Source organism: Acomys minous (genome assembly GCF_964271855.1).
Source record: "Acomys minous genome assembly, chromosome: 9".
Classification (NCBI taxonomy): Eukaryota; Metazoa; Chordata; class Mammalia; order Rodentia; family Muridae; genus Acomys; species Acomys minous.
The window spans coordinates 101,612,548-101,623,676 of NC_140490.1; the positions used below are offsets into that span (position 1 = coordinate 101,612,548).

The following is an 11,129-nucleotide window of genomic DNA, read 5'->3' on the forward strand; positions in this document are numbered from 1 at the left end:
ATCATGGCTTATTTCTCCATTCTAATTGCTTCGAGCCTATTTAAATCTCCTGTGGCTTCTTGGATTAGACAATTAGATGACTGATTTGAAACTTTTGTCTAATATAAATTTGTGTTGCTATAAATGCCCCCTGAGCACCATGCTGCCTGAGGTTCATACACTTCAACACAGAGACTACTTTTCAGATTTACTTAGAATCAATATTTTATCAGCTGAAGTGGATTACAGAAACCCTCACTACAACCTGGATTCTTTTTCTTGCCCTACAGTGTGTAGCTCCTGATTTTTTACCTCTGTATGCACTGAAAAACCCATTAACTTTAATTATTGTGGTCAGTCATCAAGCATAACCGAGACGATGAACAGAAGAAGATTTTCGAGGTGTCCGCCATGTCTGCTCTCCTTCCTTACAGATTTCTTTCCGGTGTTTCACTCGTGTCTCAAGAACTCTTCTCCGCCATATTTTCAAGGGTGGCATGTGGACAGTGGATTCTCTCAGCTTTTCTTTGTGTGAAATGTTTTTCTTTTTCTTAATTCCTGAAGAATAATCTTCATCAATTGTAGAACTCTTGTTTAATTCTTTTCCCATTAGTGTGTTTAAAATGTTTTTTGTTGGGGAGGGTGGTAGTTAAAGTATTTTCTGTGTGAGCACAAGAACCCATGGCCTATCCTCAGACTCCACAGGAGGGAGCCAGGCGTGGTGGTGTGTTTCCCTGAATGGCTCATGATCTTTGATGCTGTGTTCTTCAGGATTACATTTTCAATGTTTATTATTATTTATCATCACCACCATCATCGTGTGTGTGTGTGTGTGTGTGTGTGTGTGTGTGTGTGTGTGTGTGTAGTCAGTTCTCTCCTTCCACCAGGAGACCCTGGAATCAAACTCGCGTCATCAGGCTTTCATAGCGAGCACCTTTTCCCCCTGAGCCACTCTGCCAGCCTGACTGACCTTTTCCATTTTTTGTTATGAAACTGTAGGCCTTATTTACATCTTACGAAGGATACTGATAGCTTGCCTTTAACAGGCCGTCGACACTGAATTTACAAGCTCCAACCAGCCAGCTATGATTATGATTCCAATGTCAACCTAAGTTTCAAAACCTACCAAGAAGAAAAAAAAAAAAAACCTACCAAGCCCTATTCATTTCTATCTTTTTGTCAATGTACAGTCAGTGATCTTGGCTGTCCAGGGTCCAGGTCATGGTCCTGCTGCTCAGCAATCAATGTCCATGTGACTTAACATCAAATCAAGGGTGAGATCACAAGTTCACAAACAATTTTCTGGAGCAGCAATCCAAACTCCCAGCCTCTCATTTGCTCAGCGCCTCTGGGCTTCCCGGGGGGTCTTCTCTTTGGGCTCCTGGTTGAGAAGCTGCGGTATGCTAGATTTGTCTTAATTTTTCACTTCCTGCAATTATCCCCACATCTCATGCCAAGTGGTGAGAGAACACACAGTGAGAAAAGAAGCAGGAGTTTGTGACTTCTCTCGGTGCCACAGTTACTCCAGCAGACAAGGATGTCCCCTCCTGGAGCTTTGGCTCCTAGAGCAGGCACCGCGGTAGGACTTCCGGGGCAACCAAAGTAAGTTAAAGGTAAGAAAGGATGAATGTAATGGTTTCCCCTGGCCACTCTGAGTACGTGGAGTTGACGATCCTGTGCTTTGAGCTGGAGCCCCTAAGCTCTGCTTGTACCTCAGAGTCTACTTCCGGCTCCATGCACCCTCCAGTTCACTCCAAGAAATGCCCAGTGGGGAAGCTGTTGAACTCAATCATTTTGGTTTTCTTTTTCTACCTTCCTACTATTATTTACCTATTCTTTTTTATTTTTATTTTTTTTTAAACATTTGTTTATTTATTATGTAAACAGTGTTCTGTCTGCTTGTACCCCTGAATGCCAGAAGAGGGCATCAGATCACATTATAGATGGTTGTGAGCCACCATGTGGTTGCTGGGAATTGAACTCAGGACCTCTGGAAGAGCAGTCTGTGCTCTTAACCTCTGAGCCATCTCTCCTGCCCCCTTATTTATTTTTAAGGCAGATTCTTGTTATATATTCCAGACTGGCCTAGACCTCACTGTGTAACCAGGATTAGACTCAAATTGGCCAGGCTCCTGACTCAGCCTCCAGAGTTATGGGGTGACAGGAATGTTCCACCATACCCCACTTGTTACTTGCTTTTCAGAGTCCTCATATTTCAGAGTCCCACATATTTCTGCCCAGTTCTAGTGCTTTCCTCGGTGGGAGAAACTGTGACGTCTGTGTACTTTATCCACTGTACTAGAGTCAGAACCCACTTTAAGAACAAAAAGAGAACGCTGGGGAGATGGCTCAGAGGTTAAGAGCACTGTCTGTTCTTCCAAAGGTCCTGAGTTCAATTCCCAGCAACCACATGGTGGCTCATGGCCATCTATAATGAGATCTGGTGCTCTCTTCTAGCATGTAGGCAGAATACTGTATAAATAATAAATAAATCTTTTTAAAAAAAGAATAAAAAGAGAGAGAGAGAGAGATGCAGCTTCTTAGCTTGGAGTTCCTCCCTAAGTAAAAGTTTAGGCTCATTAATGCTAGGAAAAAGAAAAACGTGGGTGTGGGTGGATGAGGTGGGACTGTCATGGAGTCACATGAAGCATTTCTAAAGCCAAAAAAGAAGAGAAAGTCTTTTGAGCTTGGCTTTTACAGGGTTCTATTTTACCCAGCACCATCTGCGGGAGAGGAAATGGGAAGTGAAAGTCAGAAATTAAAATAAGTTGTGGAATCAGTAAGAGACGAAAGAACGTTTGACTGGGCGAGCTAACACAGACTCGGGAAAGGGAGCAGCACATTGACTCGCTGAGAGATTTTGTCCCATCTCCAAGGCAGGGTTGGAGGAATTTCCCGTTTCCATTTGCCTTGCTCACAGCCCACCACAAAGAGCAAGCCTTGAGTTTGCCCAAGCCTACGCTCGAGACAGAAATAGAATCCTTTTTAACTCCTAAAGAGAGGACCAGGAGAGGCCACTCTCAAGCCTTTTCTTCTTGCTTATTTTTGTGGGCTATTGTTGTTTGCTTGTCTGTTTGTTGACAGGCATCCTTCACACCCTTACCTCTGGGCTGCACAAACCCCTCGTGTGGGATCTTGCATTGCCGTGTTGACCAGGGGGTTGGGTCACCAGAGAGCCTGACCCCTACACAATGTGCTACTGTGCTGCTAGCTGGCTTCAGTCTGAATGTATAGCATTGGCGGGGGGGGGGGGGGGGGGACGGGGGGGGGGACACGGGACAGGGGGAAGAAGGGATGTGCTTGGGGAAATGTTCAAAGTCAAAGTCTGATTAAAAAATAATAACACAAGGCTTCACATAGGACTCTTTTGAGAACCTCGTTTTCGCAAGTCCTTTCTTTTAAGTGTCTTTTTAAAGGACTCCTGACCTATTTCCAGAGAGGTGAGAAATACTTATTCTCCCACTCCTCATGGGCTACGTAGTGAGGAGAGGATTGCTGTGCACAAGTTTTAAGACAAAATAGAACATTAATCCCACATGAGAAACTACATTTACTTTGAAACGGGCTTTTTTTTTTTCTTTTTTCTTTTTTTTTCTCTCCTGACCTGGAGCTGATTCTCCCTGAAAACACAGAGGAATCACCCAGCATGAAAGTGATGCTTGCCCAGGGTACAAAGTCCCTCCTCTCCAGAGCCCGGTAAGATACAGAAATTTGAACTCTGGGAACTGAACTCTGGTCAGCCTAAACAGCCTACCAGCGTACAGGCATTCTGTGATTTGGGGATCATCCGCACTTCGCTTTTATTCGTCCTGAACACTGTCCTCGTCCGTTTTCATTACTTAATCACGTGGTATCTTTCCCAGACCTGAGAATGTTAATTCATTCATAACCAGCATGCACTGAGCTGCCTGTTTGGGTCAAGGCGTTTTCCCACATCTGTGTACTGGGCATAGAGAAAGAGCAAGCGAACGCCCTGCCTCGAGGAGACTACATTTCAGTGGAGGAGTTGAAGAGGAAACATCTTGGCAGAAAGACACACTGCAGTGGCAGGATGCAGTGAGGCACATACCAAAGAGGACAAATGGAGAGAGGGAAGTAGTTGGGGGAAGAAATGGCAGTCTCGAAGTAGAGGCATTAGTAAGAAGCAGTGAATCAGGCATGGTGGCGCATACATTTAGTTCCAGCATTTGGCAAGATGAGACAAGAGGATCGTGAGTTGGCGGGTGTGGTGGCGCATGCCTTTAATCCCAGCACTCGGGAGGCAGAGGCAGGCGGATCTCTGTGAGTTCGAGGCCAGCCTGGTCTACAAAGCGAGTCCAGAACAACCAAGGCTACGCAGAGAGACCCTGTCTTGAAACCCTCCCCCCCCCCAAAAAAAAGAGCATCATGAGTTTGAGGCCAGCCTATGTTACACCATGACAGATGCTTAAAAGAGGCAGTGTAGAACCACACAGTGAAGGACCACAGACGGCAGGAAGATGGGAGCTTAACAACCAAAAAGGGTTGCTCCAGATGGCGCTGCTGAGAAAGAAGGGGCATGCGCACTGTGTGTAGATTTCTGGGTTCCGGTTCCAACTCTGAAAGAAGCTACCTTGGAGCATTTGGCCCCAGTATTCCTTGAGCATCCAGGAGGGAGGGAGGCATAGGTGTGTTCCAAATACCAGGAACCTCTAATAAAAGCTCAAATGATAAGAGAGTTGGCCTGCCCCCAGAAACTTGAAAACAATTCACTCAACAATTTGCAATAATTAGGAAGGGACAGGTACTGTACAATTACTCCTAATTGTGGCCTGGCATGGAACCTGGAAAAATGTCCTTGGACTCATGTGCATAGGAGAACATTACGCCAGCAGCAAATGCTGTCCCATCAACTGCTCTGGCTGCCACCCTGGACTACCCTAGGACAGAACTGGCTGACCTTCCTTTGTGACGCATGCATTGGGTGCTCTTCTTGTTCTTGTTGGTTTTTTGTTTTATTTTTCGAGACAAGATCTTCCTGTGTAGCCCCGGATGACCTGGAAGTCACTCAGTAGCCCAGGCTGGCCTTGAACTCAGGGAACTACCTGCTTCCAGAGTGCTGGGATTAAAGGCATGCTCCACCACGCTCAGGTGGGGGCGTCTTCTTAAAGCACTATAGGCCTTAGACTTGGTTCCCTTCCCTTTCTCATACAATCTTCTTTTTTCTACTTTATCAGACTTCTTCTAAGTCAAATAAAAATAGTCTCCATTCTTACTGATGTGAATTTACATTTGTATCCACATACTGATCCCGATCTCTACCTCATTAATTCTTACTTAACTGTCTCATTGTCCTCTACACAAAGCTGACAGACATCTCAAAGCCAGGGATTCCAAACCTCAGTTTCTAGTCTTCCTCATCTGGGTCAGAGATGGCTTCACCTGTTCAGGGTGAGAATCTGGAAATTATGCACTCCCCTCTGGAAATCTCCTGTGGTCACGTGAGTAGGAGTGGCCCCTACAGGGTCATGGATTTGAATTGTTTGGTTATGAGGTGTGGCCTTGTTGGAGTAGGGTTGTTCTTGTTAGGGGAAGTGGGTCATTGGGGACCGGCTTTGAGGTTTCAGAAGGCTAAGCCAGGTCCAGTCTTTCTGTCTCTGTCTCTGTCTCTGTCTCTGTCTCTGTCTCTGTCTCTGTCTCTGTCTCTCTCTCTCTCTCTGTCTCTCTCTCTCTCTCTCTCTCTCTCTCTCTCTCTCCTGACCCAAATCCTGAAGTAGAACTCTCAACTACGTCTCCAGCTGCCATAAGTCCCACCATGCTGATAATGAACTAAACCTCTAAACTTTAAGCAAGCCCCAGTTAAATGCTTTCCTTTATAAGGCTCGCAGTGGTCATGGTGTGTCTCTTCACAGCAACAGAACACCAAGATATCTCATATGCAATCCTTCCACAAGTACCATTGGCTCGATCTTAAAGATTTCCTCACTATTGTTGGCACACTCCCCGGCCCCAGTCTGGTCTAAGCCACCACTTTTCTTATGTGGATCATTAAAACAGCCTCCTTTGGGGTTGGAGAGATGGCTCATCAGTCAAGGGCACTTGCCACTCTTGCAAAGAAACTGGATGAACTTCTCAGCACCCACAGGATGGCACATAATCGTCTGTAGCTCCAGTGCCAAGGCATCTGATGCCCTTTTCTGGCCTCCCTGGATATCAGGCACACATATGGTGTACATACATACATGCAGGCAAAGTATTCATAAACATAAAATAAGAATTTTAAATATTGAAAAATAATGAAAAAATGGCCTCTTAGCTGGACTGTCTTTCTCCTCTGCAATCTATCAACAAAACTCCTCCAAGATGCTTTTCAGTGCACGCCAGGCATCTCAAGCCGCGCCTTTGCCCAAACTCCTGCCAATGCGCCTATACTAGTTATTTTTCTCGTTGCTTTGACCAACTACCTGACCAAAGCCACTTAAAGGGAAGAAGGTCTTATTTTGGTTATAGTTTAAGAAGACGCCTTCTATCATGGCAGGGCAGAATGACAACAGGAACACCAGGCAGCTGGTCACATTGCCTCAGCAGCCAGGAAGCAGAGAGCAGACAGGAAGTGAGGCCATACTGTAAAAACGGTAGTGACCCCCATGGTTGTGACCCACTTCCTCCAACAAAGCTCTGCCTCCCAAAGGTCTGATCACGTTCTGAAACAGCCTCAACAGCTGAAGAGCAAGTGTTCAAATGTATGAGTCCGTGGGAGACATTTTGCTTCTAGACCACAATAGTGCCCCAGTTGAAAAAAAAAATGAAATATAGCAGTCTACAATTGCCTTCCCCTATACTGAGTGTATGGCCTCAAGTCAATTACACCCCCTGCTAACTTACCCTAACCATACTGGCTCATGTGCCTTAAACTTGATCTCCTGCCTCCCCATTCAGTCTTCCCTGGCAATGCACAAAGTTGACTTATTCTCCATCACATCTTTGCCTAAGGACCACTTTCTAGGTGACACATACCTGAAAATCCTATTTAAAACTGCAATCTTCCCCCCAAGTGTCCTGTATCCCCCGCACCCTGTTAGCTGCTTTGTTCTCTTGAATAGCCCTCATTCTCTTCCGATGTACCTTGTAATCTGCTTGTTGGTTGCTGTTCATTGACCGTCTCCACTCACAAGGGATCAGCTTGGGTACGTCGTCCTGTCTGTATTGCTCACTCGTGGAATCTCAATTGTCTACATGACTGTCTGCCGTACTTGGTGAGCAACTGTCTCGTGAATGGATTGATTGTTTCTATTGTCACCCTCCCCGCCATATAGCTAGACAGTATTTAAAGCAATTCCTTGTCTTCTAGCCATTCGATAAATATCTCTGGCAGACTGGTGATTCAGCTGGAAGAATGCACACCATTGTGCAGTACTTCATGAACTTTTTTTTTTCCATCTAGTTCCTATTTTATGGAAATGTTTAGGTCATCATCAGTAGAATACATTTCGTTTTGTCATATGGAATTGGTGTACATAAAATCATATATACCATAAATGCACAACTTGTTGTAACTTTACTCCTGTAACTTCTCACCACATTATGCTCACATCAGAAGAGGCCAGAAGAGGATCCTGGATGTTCTAGAACTGACTCATAAGTGGCTATGAACTGCCTGGTATGGGTGCTGAGAACCAAACCCAGGTGCTCTGCAAGGGCAGAAAGTGCTCTTAGCCCTGGAGCCATCTCTCCATCCCCCATGGACTTTTTTTTTTTTAAGCCAAAGATATTTATCAAAAGCTCACTGCGGTGGCACATGCCTTTAATCCCAGCATTCAGAGAGAGACAAAGAGACAGAGACAGACACAGAGACAAGGGCGAAGCGGGGGGGGGGGGGGGGGGGGGGGGCGGGGCGGGGCGGGGCGGGGGGGGGCGGGGTGAGAGGGTGGGCGCGGAATAAAGACTTCCTAGCCAAAATCTAAAATCCTAGATTTTAGGTCTCTGTGTTATTCCATAAAGACTGTAGGATACACTATCTGAAATACGTCACAGTATGCTAGCATGATCTCTTACTGCGTCGTTTACACGCACTGTTGAAGCTTTTATGTTTCTCAGGATTTTTCTCACAGTTAAAAGGAGGCTTGCTAAGGAGTTGTTTCCCTTTAACGTAAGGGTGAAGAACCGCACATGTGTGGGTGAACTGCTGTTCCGCCTCCCCTCACCTCCCCGGCTCTATTTTCAGCACTTCTCTGCATAAGCAGATGACTCAGGCTCCTTGCTGCTTCCCAGCTTTCCCTCCAACTCTGACTCTGATGTCATGGGGAATTTCCTGTGATCACTTGCTGAGGAAGACGAAAGGGACGCTGCCAGCGGATTTCAGAAGGTACCTCTCTGAGTTGGTTCTGACAGTCACAGGGAAATCTCATCTTGGACAGGATTTGGGGAAGTGTGGACGGTGAGTCACATGTGATAGGAGATAATTTGTGGTTTCCTCAGATAAGGACATTTATAGAGAGTGGCTGATGAGGTGGTCAATTTATCCAAGGCTTGGAAGATTGCTATCAAGGTCATCTGAAAGCAGGTTTATGATGACCCTCTAAGAGGCTATCCTGTGTCCCATACTGGTCTCCCAGAGAACATACACACAAACAAAATGGCTAGAGAAGGAGGCAGCCATGATGGCCTCTTGCCTTGCTGTAGGTGAGGCGTCCTCTTGGCTTCCATATTATGAGCAGTTTTAGACTCCAAACTCTTATGCTGAAACCTGGTCCCCAGTGTGGTGGTATTTCAAGTGGGGCTGTTGGGAAATGACTAGCTCAAGAAGGCATCGCCCTCACAGAATTAGGAGTATGGCAATAGAGGCCCGTCTGTTGCTAGGAAATAGAGTTTATTAAGCTCAGAATCTTTTGCCCCCCTCGAGCTGTGAAAACTGTATCTATAAGGCACTTAGTTTGTGGCATTTTTGAGACAGTGGTCTGAAAAACCCAAGACACTAGCCATGTTTACGTCTATGAAGCAAGTGGACTTGGGAATCAAAATAGACAACAACAAGGGTTAAAAAAATGTAGCCCCTTCACCTCATCTGGTGCCACTTCCTGGGCAGCCATCACTGAGGCTATTTATATTAGATTGCCTCATTAGAGAAGGGAGAGTAAACCTGTCTCTGGGGGAACCTGTCTCTCAGGCGCTTACTGAAGAGCAACTTCCCTTTCCCTTCCACAGTTCTCCCAGCATGCCCATCTGCATGACTAGTTGGCTTATTCGCCCCCACAGCATCACAGGCACCAATGTTAGTCCAAGAACTCACTCCAGTTGAACATGAGTAGGGTCAGGCCCGTGGTCGCGGAGGTTTACTGTTCTGCCATCACATAGAAGCAGACGGCAGAACGGGACAGTGAACTCTCTGGAGACGCCTCCTGAGAGATGACATCTCGTGAGGTCGGAGGCTGTTTTCCGAAGTTGGCCAATATATACTCTAGAAACCCAGCCATGGGTATGGGAGCAGTTTCTCTTATCATTACACTTAATTGTTCACTTGAAGAATATTGTTTTCTTCTTGGAACACCCACCTTGTGGCTCTGAGGTCCTGGTCCCATGTGATGAATCTTCACCGGGAACCATGAGAATGCCTCCAGGTCGCTTTCAGGCTGTTCCATACCCTCGGTCAAGAACAAACAATGGTAACATCTGGATAGGCCAGTGTGTTTGATTTTCCTTATCAAGGAGAAATTGGAATTGCTGTTATAGAATGGGAGTGGCCATATTTAGACTTACTATACTGTGTGCCCAATTCTCACCGTGAACAGGCAACTGCAGAAACAATGGAGATACTGGGATGTTGTGAGAAACCCTGCCAAGGTAGCCACTGAGGGTCAGGAATCACGGGGTAGGGAGGGGAACAAAGAAGCCATGGCAACCAGATTGGACCTGCCCAGATGAGGGCTGGTGGTAAGTTGTTTCCTTCCCTCCCTTGATGTCTTCCATCCTGCTGATGATTTATCGTGCAGTTAGGGATCCAGAAAGGGATCCGATTGGCTGGCCTCCATCCCTATCAGTGATGGGAGATGATGACGCTGTTTGCCTTGTACTTGGGACCTGCGTTTCTAAAGCTAAATGAGAACCAGAATGGAAGCTGAGCGACAAGAGGGTGGCCTGGGATTGTTATTCTTAGACACGTTCTCTGAGTCTTCCTGTCAAGCTCTGTGACCTGGGACACTGTCCTCCATTAGGCCTGCTGGTCCATTTGCTTTCTCTCATTCTCTGCATGGAGACCCTGGCAAGGAGCCAGAGAGCAGAGGGGGATCAAGGCCAGGTGTTTTGATGCCCTCCTCCTCTGCCATCTGTGCCTTGCCACTGTCCAGGCAGTGTTCCAGGTGCCAGCCAGTGAGACCTGTCTTGTGTGATTCCAGCTTTGGCCAAACCAGAAGCAGCATTGCCTTCCAGAGCTCCTGCGGCAGACCTCCAGTGGTAAGGAACTGTCTCGAGGTGAGTCCTCAGCATGTGTCACCTCTGTGCTAACCATGCCCACACCTCTGTTAAGTTATCCCCGTACGGAATGCTTTTCAGCTAAGCAGGTAAAGCGATTACAAGAAGGGCAGAGGTTGGTTATTGTGAAATAGAGGGAAATCTGAAGAATACAACAAGCCCAAGGAAGATGGTTTTCACATGCTGAAACTGGCCAGGGCAAAAACAATGATCTTTATTGGTCAGCTCTCATCATCATCATCATCATCATCATCATCATCATCATCATCATCATTATTTCATTATCAGTGAGAAAAAAAATCTTATGAAACTGGCTCATGGCACCAGAGTTAAGGGGTTTTCCAGGATGCAGTCATTTGGTGCTAAAGCCAGGACAGCTCTAAACAAACTGGCATTGTTACTTTTATCTGTAGCTATTATCAGGAGCTCGAGTCCTGGACGTTCTAAGTGAAGGGACACTGGTCTAGTACCGTGTTCCTCCCCTCTCCATCGAGGCAGACATGACTTGTTTCTCCCAGCATTCTTTTAATCCATTCTTACCATCTGAGAGTCTCTTTTAACATGTGGGGTCAGGTATCCACCCCGAGTTTATCTGTTAGAACTTTGGGCTCAAATTCGAAAACTGAATTGGACTAAGTGCGTCTTCCAGGACCTCTTTTGCCTCTGCTGCCTTGGCCCTTGCTGACACATTGGTAGGTAGCGTTCTCGGTGCCCTTGTCCTTGGC

At 46.3% G+C, this 11,129-nt stretch overlaps 1 long non-coding RNA gene across 1 annotated transcript; it reads left to right on the forward strand.

The window, feature by feature from the left end:
• Positions 1–8,167: 8,167 nt before the first annotated feature.
• LOC311604745 lies at positions 8,168–11,129 on the forward strand. The gene is made up of 3 exons (XR_014781646.1): positions 8,168–8,302; positions 9,726–9,867; positions 10,329–11,129. It is a non-coding gene; the product is annotated as an uncharacterized lncRNA (long non-coding RNA).